The following is a 15,071-nucleotide window of genomic DNA, read 5'->3' as shown; positions in this document are numbered from 1 at the left end:
CAAACATAATATCATTTCTTTCATCAATAACCCGCGCAGGTATTTTACATCATTAATCACCATATCAGTAACTCGTGCCGAGAGGGAGGCCTCCCTCTACGGACACTATGATCGGTCAACCCGCTAGATGACTCACGATCACAAGGTGTACACTAATTCCGAAGGGATTTGCGGTCCCATCCAGAATCTGAATTCGTTTAACATCAGATAGGCAATTAATAATAAAACATAAAGCATTTAGGCATTGACAATATCATTTAAATTCATAAGCATAAAGTCTTAACAATTCTAATATATAATTTTAGTTTATACGTAGAAAGCCTACCTGAATAGCAGACTCACGGTTTAGCTCTAACTCTGGTGCTTGACCTTTAATTCGAGAAAATAAAATAAGATTCTAATTCTCGAAAAATCTCAATAAATGAGGATGCGTGAAATGATTATGCATGACTCATATTCCTTTAATTAAATTATGAGATGCTAATCCTATTTAAGGAATTAAAGCTCGTCTTATGAGGTCGGATTATTAATCTTTAATAATCTACTCATCTTAAAATAATCTAATTCACTCACTAATTAATAATTAGTAAGTCTTAAAATCTTCTCTAATTAAATTTAATAGAATAATTATGAAGACCCAATTAAAATAAAATAATCAAGGCCCAAAAGGAATTTAATTCGAGCCCAAAAGAATAAATTCGAAGCCCAGTGCATTAATAATAACTCGTTCTATTTATGTCATCAAGTCAAATATTCCGTCATTTAAAAACAAATCCTATAATATTACATAGATAAATTATATCATTAGATCATGCTTTCTTATTTTTAAAATCATTTAATCATTTTCAAATAATCCATATTAATAAGTCATTTGAAAAGAATTAATATAAATGAGAGTTTAACTCAAAATATTTCATTTTATAATCCATTTATAAATACTTGAAATAAAGAACTCCATTTAAATAATTAATTTAAAGGTCAATATATAATTAAATTAATCAAGCTCAATTTAAATTAATAATTAAGAGCTCAAATAATTTAAATAGATATAAGCCCAAATTAATTAGATAAATTAAGTCTATCATGTTTTTCTTTGAATAAGGCCCACACATATTGAGGCCCAAGATAATAAAATCATGAAGCCCAATAAGTGAGCCCATCATCACCCTTAAAATAATTAGTAAATTTTAATATTAATCACTAATTAAAATAATTAGGATTAATAAAGAAGCCTAAAATAATAATTCTTATTGGGTTAAATAAATAAATTTCATTGGACTTAATCAATTAAATCGTAGGAGCCTAAGTAATATAAATTCGAGACCCATTATTAATAAATAATAGGAGTCCAAGTAATAATTAATGTGGACTGGAAAAAATTAATCTTAGTCCAATAGACACTTTAATCGGCCCAAATGACGAATTAACAGCTGGGCTGAACTAAACAAATCTGAAACAGGCCCAATAGAATTAAATAAATTCCAGCCCAAGAACATTAAATAAATTCGGCCCAGATAGAAATAAAAAGATGGCCCAATGAATTAATCCCCGGCCCAACAAATAAAATGAACTAGGCCCAATAAAAGAGTCCAAAAATTCTCCCCATAAGTCTTCACTCTCGGTTCTCTCACTACCGACAATTCTCCTCCCCCTCTCTAAATTATCGGTTCTCTCCCTTTCCTTTTTTTTTTTATTAAAGCAGGCACTCTCTCTCTCTCTCAATTATCAAGAAAAGAACACTCTCTCTCTCTCTCTCTCAATTATCAAGAAAAGAACACTGTTCATCATCTCTCTCTCTCGCTCGATCCAGCCGTCGCCGCCCCGCGTCCTGGCCGTTCCGGTCGCCAGCGAGGCCGGCGTGAGGCAGGTGCGACCACGCCGCCTGCTCCCTCTTCTCCTCTCCCTCGATTTTTTTCCCCCCTCTCTTCTCCTCTATCTCTCTCTCTCATCCTCACACGCTCGCCGCCTCCCATCTGCCCTCTCTTCCATCACGTTTCCGGCAGCGGACGAGCGCTTGCTGCTGCTGCTCCGTTCTCGCAGTGGCTAGCGGCGCTTGGCCTTCGGCAGCGCCACCCCGTGCGACGGCGTCTCGCATCGCTTCGGGTCACGCCGCCTCGCCTCCTACCAGCCAACAGCCGTCTGTCTTGGGCCTCCGCCTGCTTTAGCTACGAGCGGTCAGTGGGCTGCTGCCACCTGCAGCACCGGCAGCTGCGACTTCGTCAACTCAGAGTGAGGCTCCGACAGACCCCCTCCCAGCTCTCACCACTTTCTCGACTCTCACTCTCTCTCCGAAGGTAAGCAAGAAGGATTCAACTCAGATTTGAAGAAAAGAAAGATGGGTTCTTGGAGAAATCTGAAATTGTATAAATGTTATGTCCTTAGGTTTTCTTGTTTCCAAAGGTTCTGTACAAATTCTTCTTTATTTCTGAAGATTACGGAAATGTAGTTGAGAATAGGAGTATGAAGTTGAACCTTACACACCACAATTCAGTTCACAAAATAGCATAGGATTTTGAGCAAAAATCAAATACTGTAAATTTCAGTTCATATGTGCATATGTAAACATGTTGTGAAATATCTGAACAGCCGTATGAATTGGTATGAATTGGTGGTTCCCTGAGGGTGATGATACCTTGAGTAGGTGGATAATAGTCTCTGCAGATATTGTATATCACAAAAATTAGAAATCAATTTGGGAAGAGAATGGAAAGATGCAGAAATTTCTTTGTTGCATTACCTTAAAATTGGTTGTGAAATTGGGCTGCAGTAGTTGAAAATGGTGGTGTGAGAATGGTGAAAGTGGCTGTGGTTTTAAAGAAAAATGGGGTGGTTTGGATGGATGAGGATCGTGGAATTTTTTTCAACTTACAGGTATGAACACTTCAGCTGGCATGTAAGACTGAAGAATTTCTTCAGCATGCGTAGTAAATTTTTTTCAGCATGCTTAGGATTCAGCATGCTTAGGATTATTTAAATTAAAATATCTAACAGATTAATATATTAATTATATGGTTCCAAATTCATTTAAATACATTAAGACATATAAGCCAAATTCTTATTGAAGCATAAAATCCATTTGAGCTTGCTTCTAACATAAATTAAATTACTCATGGGCTTAAGTAAACAATCGATAAAAGATTCATATTTAACACTTCAGTGTTAAATTCTCCACAATAAATTAATGGACTCAAAATATATTTTGAGTGCATCATCTATTGAAAATAAAAAAAATAAATCATCACATATATAAATTATCAAATTCATATAAGTTCGTATTTTATTAATGGATGCTGAACTCTAATTACCATAATAAATCCTTAAATCAGTAATTAAAAGTATATAATCCTTAATAAAAAGTCGGGTCATTACATACTATCCCCCTTAAAAGAAATTTCGTCCCGAAATTTGCATACCTATGTGAAAAGTTCTGGGTATTTTTCTTTCATCTGATCCTCAAGTTCCCACGTTGCTTCTTCTGGTCCATGGTGTCTCCACAGTATTTTGACTGACGCGATCGATTTATTCCTTAACTCTTGCACCTTTCGGTCCAAAATGGCTTCAGGTTTTTCCTCGTACGTCAAGTCTGGGTTAAGAATCATTTCATCTTGGTGAATCACGTGTTTGGGGTCAAACACGTACCGTCTCAGCTGTGACACGTGGAACACATTGTGGGCATTTCCAAAGCTAGGTGGCAGTGCCAACCTATACGCTACGGGACCTATTCTTTCAAGGATCTCATAAGGTCCTACAAAACGAGGTCTCAACTTACCCTTAACACCGAATCTAACGATCCCTTTCGAGGGTGATATTTTAAGGAAAACCTTGTCTCCAATCTGAAATTGTAGTTCAGTTCGTCGGGTATCAGCATAAGACTTCTGTCTGTCCTGAGCCTCTTTAATTCTTGCTCTAATCTGGCGGATGGTCTCAATCATCTCGCTTACTGCATCTGGCCCAAGAATTTTTCTTTCACCCACTTCATCCCAGTAAAGTGGTGATCTACACTTCCTTCCATACAACGCCTCATAAGGTGCCATATCAATGGTTGCCTGGTAACTATTGTTGTAGGCGAATTCGATCAATGGCAGCACTGATTCCCAACTTCCTCCTCGGTCTAGCACCACTGTCCTCAACATATCTTCAAGGGTCTGAATTGTCCTTTCTGATTGTCCATCTGTTTGAGGGTGAAAGGCGGTGCTAAAGTTTAATCTCGTTCCCAACTCTTTCTGCAAACTGATCCAAAATCTAGAAGTAAATTTTGAATCTCTATCTGAAGTAATGGATATTGGTATTCCATGTAGCCGTACAATCTCACGAATGTACAGTTGGGCTAGTTTCTCCGATCCATGGGTAATTGGAATCGGTATAAAATGAGCGCTCTTTGTGAGACGGTCTACTATTACCCAAATAGCTGTGTTGCCCCTATTTGTCTTGGGTAAACCCGTCACGAAATCCATCGCTATGTGCTCCCACTTCCATTCTGGGATTTCCAATGGCTGTAATTTCCCATATGGTCGTTGATGTAAAGCTTTCACTTGCTGGCATGCAAGGCAACGCTCTACAAACGAGGCTATATCTCGTTTCATCCCATCCCACCAAAATTTCTGTTTTAGATCTTGGTACATTTTGGTACTTCCGGGATGAGCGGTATAGGGCGTGTCATGAGCTTCACTCATGATCTCGTTTCTCAGTTCCTCGTTATGGGGAACACACAATCTTCCTTCAAAAAGAACTGCGTTATCCGTTGCCTCTTGGTAGCCTCCTGGCGTGCCTGTTCGGATCTTGAGACGAACTTTTTCCAAGCTCTCATCCGTTCTCTGGGCACTGACGATCCTTTCTCTGAGGTCTGGGACGGCTACTAGAGTTGCAATAATTGCTCTTGTCGTTGCCGGTGGCTGAACCACTTCTATCTTCAATTTGTCAAAATCCCTTACAAGCGTGTCCTCTTGAGTGAGAAGAAGTCCTAACTCGGATTGAGTTTTACGACTTAAAGCATCAGCTACTACATTAGCTTTTCCCGGGTGGTAGTTGATACCGCAATCGTAATCCTTCACGAGCTTGAGCCATCTTCTCTGTCTCATGTTCAAGTCTTTCTGTTCGAAAAAATACTTAAGACTTTTGTGATCAGTGAAGATTTCACATCTAACTCCGTATAGATGGTGTCTCCAAATTTTCAAAGCATGCACAATTGCTGCCAGTTCCAGATCATGAGTGGGATAGTTCAATTCATGTGGCCTTAGTTGTCGCGAGGCGTAGGCAATGACCTTTCCTTCTTGCATCAACACACAACCTAGCCTATTTTTGGACGCGTCCGTGAAGATCACGTATTCTTTATCGGCTGCTGGAACTGCTAGCACTGGTGCAGTTGTCAATTTCTTCTTCAGCTCTTGGAAGCTGGCTTCACACTCTTCGTTCCACTTATACTTGATTCCTTTGCGAAGTAATTGCGTCATTGGTCTCGCTATTTTAGAGAATCCTTCGATGAATCTCCGGTAGTATCCTGCCAAACCTAAGAAACTCCGGATTTCATTTGGTGTGGTTGGTGATTTCCACTCGCGCACTGCTTGCACCTTGGCGGGGTCCACCTTGATTCCATCTGCTGATACGATGTGCCCTAGAAACATTACTTCTTTCAACCAAAATTCGCACTTGCTGAATTTGGCGAACAACTTCTCCGTCTTTAATGTCTCCAGGATGATTCTTAAATGATTTTCATGCTCTTGGTCATTCTTAGAATAGATGAGGATATCATCTATAAATACTAAGACAAATTTTTCTAAGTATGGATGGAAAACTCGATTCATGAGGTCCATGAATACTGCCGGTGCATTGGTTAGACCAAATGGCATGACAATGAATTCATAGTGACCATATCTTGTGCGGAAAGCGGTCTTAGATATATCCTCTGGTCTGATCTTCAGTTGATGATAACCAGACCTTAAATCTATTTTTGAGAATACACTGGCTCCTTTGAGTTGATCGAACAAATCATCTATCCTTGGGAGAGGGTATTTGTTTTTAAGCGTCAGTTTGTTCAACTCTCGATAATCAATGCACATTCTCATGGTTCCATCTTTCTTCTTGACAAAGAGTACAGGCGCTCCCCAAGGTGAGACACTGGGTCTGATGAAACCCAAGTCCAAGAGTTCCTGTAGTTGCACCTTTAATTCTTGTAGTTCCTTTGGGGCCATCCTGTACGGTGCCTTTGATACTGGGGCAGATCCAGGTTCTAGATCAATGGTGAAATCTAGTTGCCTGTCTGGAGGTAGTCCTGGCAATATTTCAGGAAAAACTTCTGGAAAGTCTCGTACTATTGCCACATCTTCCACCTTCTTGTCTTCACTAGCTTCCCCGTTTAGGTAGACGAGATAAGCTGTGCTTCCTTCCTTCATCATCTCTTTTCTGGCTTGTAATGCGGATATCACTGGTACTCTTTTCTTCATACCTATGCCGTGAAATTCCGTCGGTTCCTTTCCAGGTGGTCGAATAGAAATTTTTCGTTCACTACAAAGGATGGTGGCGTGATTCTCAGCTAGCCAGTCCATTCCTAAGATCATATCTACGTCCCACATGAGCAGAATATTAAGATTGTTTGCTACCATCTTAAGTTCTCCTATTTCAAATTCTACGTTCGAGCAAACATGTGTGGTGGTAGATCTTTCTCCTGAGGGTGTAGTGATTCTTAAGGCACACTTAGCTCGTTCTGATTCGATTTCTACGGTATCTACGCAAGGGGAAGATATAAAAGAATGCGAGGTACCAGTATCGAACAGAATCATTATGGAAAAACCTTTAAGCTTGCCCATACCTGCCAGGTTTCCCTGGTTCTTCTCGGGCTGGTTTTGGGTGAGAGCAAAGGCTCTCGCCTGCTGCGGCAATGGTTGCTGCCGCCTCTGTTGCTGTTGGCGCTGTTGGTTCCTGTGTTGGTATTGCTGCTGGTATGGCTGTTGTTGGCGGGGCTGGTATTGGTATTGCTGCTGGTATGGCTGTTGTTGGCGGGGCTGGTGTTGCCCTTGAACTGCTTGCAGGGGCTGGGCATAAGTGGCCCTGATTGCCGCGCCCTGCTGTTTGTTGGGGCATTGTGAGGAGTAGTGGCCCTTCTGGCCACACGTGTAGCAACTGTCAGTTCCAGCCTTACAGACACCACGATGTGGTTTGTGGCATTTTGGACAAAGGGGAACTTCATTTTGTCTTTGGCTGCCTCCAGCCGGGGCAGGACCCTGTTGCTTCCCTTGTCCTTGTTGCTGATATTGTCTCAACGGCGCATTTCCTTGCCATGGCCTCTTGTTAGTCTGGTTTTCATTTCCTCCATGGTCGTTCCAGTTGCGCTTCCCTTTAAAGTTCTGAGGGCGTGCAGGTGGGTTGGCTGGCGCTGAGGTCTGTGGCGGAGCCAACCTTTCTACTGGCATCGCAGCTTCGATGTCCAGTGCCCTGTTCAAAGACTCAGTGTATGAGAGTCCACCATGACTAGCTAGAGTCATCCGAATCTCGTGCCTCAGACCGGCACAAAATTTCTCCGCCATTTTCTCATCAGTATCCACCTGTTGCGGAGCATAACGCGTTAGATCGCAGAACTCTCTGTCATACTCTGTCACCGTCTTTTTCCCTTGTTTCAGGCTATAGAACTCAGCCTCCTTCTTCTTTCTGTAGCTTTTGGGAATATACTTATCATATAATCCCGTCTTAAAGTCTTCCCAAGTGTATGCTGCCCATTGTTCGGGAGTCAGAGTCTTTCGGCGGGCTTCCCACCAAAAGTCAGCCGATCCGGCTAGTTGGAAAGACATACACGAGAGTCGCTCTTCTTCTGTGCAGTGTAGGAAGGTGAAGATACGCTCCAAGGCGCGTATCCAAGCTTCGGCCTCGGCTGGGTCGCCTGTCCCAGTGAATGTGGGCGGATTCTGTCGAAGAAATAGTTCTTCAGTCCTTCTAGCAGGGGGTGGAGGGGGTGGGGTAGGTTCCCTATCGTTTCGCCGCCCTTCAGGTATTTCATCGCGATTTCCATCATTGTTAACGTTTCTCCTAGGGGGCGACCTCGTTTAGGCGGCATTCTGCAAATTACAAACACCTTTTTTTTAATACATTCTATACAGGAATCTCTAAGGCAATTAATAAAGAACTGTTTGTCAAATTTAACTTATCATAACTCCAAAACTAAGATATTAACAGGAACCGTTGCATACACAAGTCACATTATTCAAAGTTACTACATTCTTAACTGACTTGTGAAGAATAAAACCCGTAGAGAAACATAAAACATACACGAGATCGTCGCAGAAAGCCCATGCTAGGGTCATATATAGATATATCATGGAAAAATTGCCTCATCGAGGGCTTTTACATCGTCAACCAAAACGTAAGTAAAGTCGATCCGAGTACTCCCTATGGTGTACCGGTTTACTAGCTAAGCAACCTCGCAAGGGTACTTAATCATGGAACGTCCTAGAGACCAACGTTTTCGTACTAATGCTAGCTAGAGACAACATAAATAAAATCATAGTCATAGGTTACAAAAATATCGGAATGAATTATCGTTTTCGGAAAACATCAACAAGCTTAAAAATTATCAAATCCGCGAACCCTGAGTCGCGGTACGGCTGCTCCTTGGTGACGTTAGGGGGTCCTCTTCTGGATCCTCCTCGGGGTCCTTCTCCTCATCCTTGCCCGGCTCCCAGCTGGGCAACGGAGTCTCTCCCTGGCCCTCGCCTGTCTCCTGCATGATCTGGGCTGAGCGGAAGATATCGTCCACAATCTCACGGATCGGATCGTCTCTGGTGCTGATCCTGGCCGTGGCACGAGGCTTGATCGGAGCTGGAGTTGGCACGGGCTCGGGATGAGTACTCCTCATCGTACCATACGGTACTGTACCATCATCCTCCTGCATAGGGGCTTTGCCCCTATCTATGAACTCCCTCAGGTTGGACATGACCCTGTCAGCGTTGGCCATGGCAGTCGAAAGCCTTGCTTCTGCCGTAGGTATCATTGGTGGTGGAGGAGTAGCAGCCCGGGCTGATGAGTCAGGAGGCGATGGGAAATCCCTGCGAGCCCGTGGACGAGAAGGGTCTGCCTCGTCATCGTGCCTACCACGGCGCCCTAGAACTGAGGCTCGTGGTGGAGGATCTCGGGGCAAGGCCATCGAGGGCTCGGGAGCAGTAGTGGGTACTTCCGCTGGCAAAGGCGTCCCCACTTGTACGTAGTCTCCCGGAAGGATGTAGGGCCCTAGAGGGGCGCGGCCCCACAAAGTGAAACAGATCTGAAGTTCCGCAATAAAGCTAGGGAAGTCTCCCATGAGGTCGTGGTAATCATCTCGGCGAAAGATGTAGTGGGCAGAGATCTGCCTAGCCCATCCCTGCCACTCGGAAGGTAACCGTAAGATCAACCTCTGGATACCGTCATACCCTGATACTCCATGTGCACTCGCCTCGACCCAGTGCCTGTGAAAACCTGCGAGGAACTGTCCGAGGTTATCCCCGTGACATGGAGCATAGGTGCGGTAGGACCGCTCGACCTCCTCTGGACTAGCCCATGGGGGCAGTGGTCGTCGTCGGGTGAAAACAGTTCTCGCCATCTAACAAAGGAAATTCTATCGTCAAAAGTAGCACACGACAAGTAACTTAAGGCGATAAGGTTCTAAATATCTAAAATCGGAAAACAAGTTCGGTTCAATAACCATAACGTGCAAAAACACTTCATCATCTAAATCTAGCATTTACACAAGTCATACAGGTTCTTAATACTTAATCACAGATTACCTAATTCGACTATCATATAGTTCTAGTGTCGTTGTTTACCGAACTTAGGGCTTGTTATGTGATGATGATATTTTCTTAAATCTAGCAACGAGCACTAAAAGTTTCAACAAAATAAGTTCAAAAGGCCAAGCTAATTCGAGATCTCATCGTAGAAAAACACTCGAATATTTAAGCTATGCCCATGCCATCAACGTACTATTGGCGTTCGTTATGCTGCTCAATCTTCATGCTCGTGGTTTCATCATGCGACCTTTCGTGTGATTCTTCTTTCTCTATTTCGACCGTCATTGTCGATGTCATCGTAACATGAAGAAAAAGTTAAGGCATCTCCCTAAGTTCTTTTCTATGTTCCGTCGTGAGAGTGAGCATATATAACTTAACAGTTCTAAGTTCTTGTGATTCATACAATAGTCATACTTATTCATGCTTCATACATTTCAAGAAATTAACTTAATTAAAACTTGAAAGTACTTACCATAACTTCCGTTGAGCGTGACGAGATGTAGTGCCAAGCTTTTGTCAACTAGTTCAAAAGTGTATTAACTTACTTAATCTAGACTCAACTTAGAAGGAATGAGTAGTACTCAGAGCAAAAGAAATGCTCTGATACCATTCTGTCACGACCGCACTTGCTAAGGATAGCAAATTCGGGAAAACCGCGACTAGGGGAGGGGATTTAGGAGCGGGATTAGAAAAGGGGCATGTTTAGCTTCTTGATGACTCGACTTGTATAAAGAAATCAATCGAAATATCTAGATATCAATGAAGGCCACAAGGGGACCGTACGAAATATTATCCCAAAACGGGGTACTCAATGGTTTTAGTACATTATTAAATAATACATATTGTTTTGACAAATGACATAATATCTTAACATAATCAGTGTTCGCGGTTTTATAACAATTGGAATATATGTATGAAGACATATACTCTACTCTGAGGTACTCATTCTAGATCGACAAAAGCTCCGCTTGCACACTACATCCTCGATCACAGCTCAACCTGCACATTTAAAAATACATACAGGGCTAAGTACAAAAGTACTTAGTGGACACTTGCCGAAATTTACATACATGCATAATATTTTATTGTCAAGCCTTTCAACAATAGTAATATACGAGGGTTTTCCTTTAAAGACTCGTATTTACCAAACATAATATCATTTCTTTCATCAATAACCCGCGCAGGTATTTTACATCATTAATCACCATATCAGTAACTCGTGCCGAGAGGGAGGCCTCCCTCTACGGACACTATGATCGGCCAACCCGCTAGATGACTCACGATCACAAGGTGTACACTAATTCCGAAGGGATTTGCGGTCCCATCCAGAATCCGAATTCGTTTAACATCAGATAGGCAATTAATAATAAAACATAAAGCATTTAGGCATTGACAATATCATTTAAATTCATAAGCATAAAGTCTTAACAATTCTAATATATAATTTTAGTTTATACGTAGAAAGCCTACCTGAATAGCAGACTCACGGTTTAGCTCTAACTCTGGTGCTTGACCTTTAATTCGAGAAAATAAAATAAGATTCTAATTCTCGAAAAATCTCAATAAATGAGGATGCGTGAAATGATTATGCATGACTCATATTCCTTTAATTAAATTATGAGATGCTAATCCTATTTAAGGAATTAAAGCTCGTCTTATGAGGTCGGATTATTAATCTTTAATAATCTACTCATCTTAAAATAATCTAATTCACTCACTAATTAATAATTAGTAAGTCTTAAAATCTTCTCTAATTAAATTTAATAGAATAATTATGAAGACCCAATTAAAATAAAATAATCAAGGCCCAAAAGGAATTTAATTCGAGCCCAAAAGAATAAATTCGAAGCCCAGTGCATTAATAATAACTCGTTCTATTTATGTCATCAAGTCAAATATTCCGTCATTTAAAAACAAATCCTATAATATTACATAGATAAATTATATCATCATAGATCATGCTTTCTTATTTTTAAAATCATTTAATCATTTTCAAATAATCCATATTAATAAGTCATTTGAAAAGAATTAATATAAATGAGAGTTTAACTCAAAATATTTCATTTTATAATCCATTTATAAATACTTGAAATAAAGAACTCCATTTAAATAATTAATTTAAAGGTCAATATATAATTAAATTAATCAAGCTCAATTTAAATTAATAATTAAGAGCTCAAATAATTTAAATAGATATAAGCCCAAATTAATTAGATAAATTAAGTCTATCATGTTTTTCTTTGAATAAGGCCCACACATATTGAGGCCCAAGATAATAAAATCATGAAGCCCAATAAGTGAGCCCATCATCACCCTTAAAATAATTAGTAAATTTTAATATTAATCACTAATTAAAATAATTAGGATTAATAAAGAAGCCTAAAATAATAATTCTTATTGGGTTAAATAAATAAGTTTCATTGGACTTAATTAATTAAATCGTAGGAGCCTAAGTAATATAAATTCGAGACCCATTATTAATAAATAATAGGAGTCCAAGTAATAATTAATGTGGACTGGAAAAAATTAATCTTAGTCCAATAGACACTTTAATCGGCCCAAATGACGAATTAACAGCTGGGCTGAACTAAACAAATCTGAAACAGGCCCAATAGAATTAAATAAATTCCAGCCCAAGAACATTAAATAAATTCGCCCCAGATAGAAATAAAAAGATGGCCCAATGAATTAATCCCCGGCCCAACAAATAAAATGAACTAGGCCCAATAAAAGAGTCCAAAAATTCTCCCCATAAGTCTTCACTCTCGGTTCTCTCACTACCGACAATTCTCCTCTCCCTCTCTAAATTATCGGTTCTCTCCCTTTCCTTTTTTTTTTATTAAAGCAGGCACTCTCTCTCTCTCTCAATTATCAAGAAAAGAACACTCTCTCTCTCTCTCTCTCAATTATCAAGAAAAGAACACTGTTCATCATCTCTCTCTCTCGCTCGATCCAACCGTCGCCGCCCCGCGTCCTGGCCGTTCCGGTCGCCAGCGAGGCCGGCGTGAGGCAGGTGCGACCACGCCGCCTGCTCCCTCTTCTCCTCTCCCTCGATTTTTTTCCCCCCTCTCTTCTCCTCTATCTCTCTCTCTCATCCTCACACGCTCGCCGCCTCCCATCTGCCCTCTCTTCCATCACGTTTCCGGCAGCGGACGAGCGCTTGCTGCTGCTGCTCCGTTCTCGCAGTGGCTAGCGGCGCTTGGCCTTCGGCAGCGCCACCCCGTGCGACGGCGTCTCGCATCGCTTCGGGTCACGCCGCCTCGCCTCCTACCAGCCAACAGCCGTCTGTCTTGGGCCTCCGCCTGCTTTAGCTACGAGCGGTCAGTGGGCTGCTGCCACCTGCAGCACCGGCAGCTGCGACTTCGTCAACTCAGAGTGAGGCTCCGACAGACCCCCTCCCAGCTCTCACCACTTTCTCGACTCTCACTCTCTCTCCGAAGGTAAGCAAGAAGGATTCAACTCAGATTTGAAGAAAAGAAAGATGGGTTCTTGGAGAAATCTGAAATTGTATAAATGTTATGTCCTTAGGTTTTCTTGTTTCCAAAGGTTCTGTACAAATTCTTCTTTGTTTCTGAAGATTACGGAAATGTAGTTGAGAATAGGAGTATGAAGTTGAACCTTACACACCACAATTCAGTTCACAAAATAGCATAGGATTTTGAGCAAAAATCAAATACTGTAAATTTCAGTTCATATGTGCATATGTAAACATGTTGTGAAATATCTGAACAGCCGTATGAATTGGTATGAATTGGTGGTTCCCTGAGGGTGATGATACCTTGAGTAGGTGGATAATAGTCTCTGCAGATATTGTATATCACAAAAATTAGAAATCAATTTGGGAAGAGAATGGAAAGATGCAGAAATTTCTTTGTTGCATTACCTTAAAATTGGCTGTGAAATTGGGCTGCAGTAGTTGAAAACGGTGGTGTGAGAATGGTGAAAGTGGCTGTGGTTTTAAAGAAAAATGGGGTGGTTTGGATGGATGAGGATCGTGGAATTTTTTTCAACTTACAGGTATGAACATTTCAGCTGGCATGTAAGACTGAAGAATTTCTTCAGCATGCGTAGTAAATTTTTTTCAGCATGCTTAGGATTCAGCATGCTTAGGATTATTTAAATTAAAATATCTAAGAGATTAATATATTAATTATATGGTTCCAAATTCATTTAAATACATTAAGACATATAAGCCAAATTCTTATTGAAGCATAAAATCCATTTGAGCTTGCTTCTAACATAAATTAAATTACTCATGGGCTTAAGTAAACAATCGATAAAAGATTCATATTTAACACTTCAGTGTTAAATTCTCCACAATAAATTAATGGACTCAAAATATATTTTGAGTGCATCATCTATTGAAAATAAAAAAAATAAATCATCACATATATAAATTATCAAATTCATATAAGTTCGTATTTTATTAATGGATGCTGAACTCTAATTACCATAATAAATCCTTAAATCAGTAATTAAAAGTATATAATCCTTAATAAAAAGTCGGGTCATTACAAATTTTGTACTAAAAAAAATATTTTGGGGCACTACAACCTTACCAACTAAAAAAAAATTTCGTCCTCGAAATTACTTACCTGAATCAAACAAAAGAGGGTATCTAGATCTAATGTCACCTTCCTTTTTCCATGTAGCACTATTATGGTCATGCCTACTCCATTGGACTTAACTAGAGGGATTTCTTTACTTCTTAACTCACGAACTTTTCTATCCAAAATGGCTATCGGGTGTTTATCATAAATTAGGTCCCTATCAGGTTCTAGCTCGACGTGATTCACAATATTGCCCGGGTCATGGACGAATTTTCTCAAAGACGAGACATATAAGACGTTATGTATCGAAGTCAAGCTTGACGGCGACACTAATCGATATACTACCTCACTATCTCTTTCGAGACTATCAAAGGGCCTGATGTAACGAGGTCTTAGTTTTTCTCCCTTGTCAAACGATCTATTCCCACCACCTTTCCTGAGGGAATTCTTACCTTCAAGGGTTCCCTCAGCTTTTCGTAAAAAAATCTCCTTGCGATAAATGAATGCGAAGCACTGGAAAGAAATAGTACTAGAGCAATCTTGTTCGAAACGGGTAAGATACCTGGCATAGTTTGAGCCTCTCTATCTAACTCTTCCTGGTTCATGGCATAAACTCGTGCCTCTCCCTTGCGGGCACCATTATTGTTGTAATTTTGGTTACTTCCCCTGTTGTTGTTGTTGCCGTGATTTCTTCCCCAGTTATTGTCCTTATTCCGCCAAATCGGGACGTTGTTGTTGTTCGAAACATTCGTACTCCGTGCTTCTGGGCAGT

This window comes from Salvia miltiorrhiza, chromosome 8, assembly GCF_028751815.1.
Source record: "Salvia miltiorrhiza cultivar Shanhuang (shh) chromosome 8, IMPLAD_Smil_shh, whole genome shotgun sequence".
Lineage (NCBI taxonomy): Eukaryota > Viridiplantae > Streptophyta > Magnoliopsida > Lamiales > Lamiaceae > Salvia > Salvia miltiorrhiza.
Note: the sequence above shows the minus strand (reverse complement) of the source record.